This window comes from Rhipicephalus microplus, chromosome 6 (genome assembly GCF_043290135.1).
Source record: "Rhipicephalus microplus isolate Deutch F79 chromosome 6, USDA_Rmic, whole genome shotgun sequence".
In the NCBI taxonomy this organism is placed as follows: Eukaryota; Metazoa; Arthropoda; class Arachnida; order Ixodida; family Ixodidae; genus Rhipicephalus; species Rhipicephalus microplus.
The window spans coordinates 149,248,937-149,249,690 of record NC_134705.1 but is presented as its reverse complement, the minus strand read 5'-3'; positions in this window follow the sequence as shown (position 1 = coordinate 149,249,690).

Below are 754 nucleotides of genomic sequence, written 5' to 3'. Positions count from 1 at the left end.
AGCGCGAAGAAGCACTTAAAGGCATGCTGTATGCCGGCTTCATTGCTACATATGAGGGTGTGACGTGCAGTTTTCTTTAAACTTAAGGTAGCGCTGTGAATAGTACTGTTCAAAGCGATGGCGTAAAGACACGCTATAAAAGAGAGAGAGAGCAAAGGCAGGGTTAGAATCAGGAGGAAGTCGCTGCTTTTTTGCTAAGTTACTTGTTCAAATCGCATTTGGTGGCCTAGTTCGTTAACACGAGGTGATGATAACTCTCAGCTCTTATGGTATTGCCGGTGAATGGAAATTGCTTCGTTTCGATTGGTGAGTTTTAAAACATAGTTTTTATTTAGGAAGTTTCAAATATAAGTTTGAATAATATTTTTCTCGGAACACATTTAGAAAAGTGCAAGGGGGCAATAATGGTGCTTCAAAAAGTAATATTGCACTTTTGTATCCTGTCGCAATTATACGTTTATATTACCTTGAGCTGTACCTTGCTGATGTGCGCTTCTCCCAAGCACATTGAACGACAACAGGCTTACCGGTACTACTTATTTATGTATTCAGAAATTATATAACAGGGTGTGACTGTAGGAGGCTCCAGCACTCAACCACTGTTTTCGAACTTCTCGTCGGAAGCTTCCATCTTTGCATTCTTCCCTTTGACTTATATTTTTGTTATTGCTTGTTATAATGAGAAAGATATCGTGACGCTAAAAAAGAACTTGTACGAATATTTGCCTCTAATCATAGCATCACATATCAATCC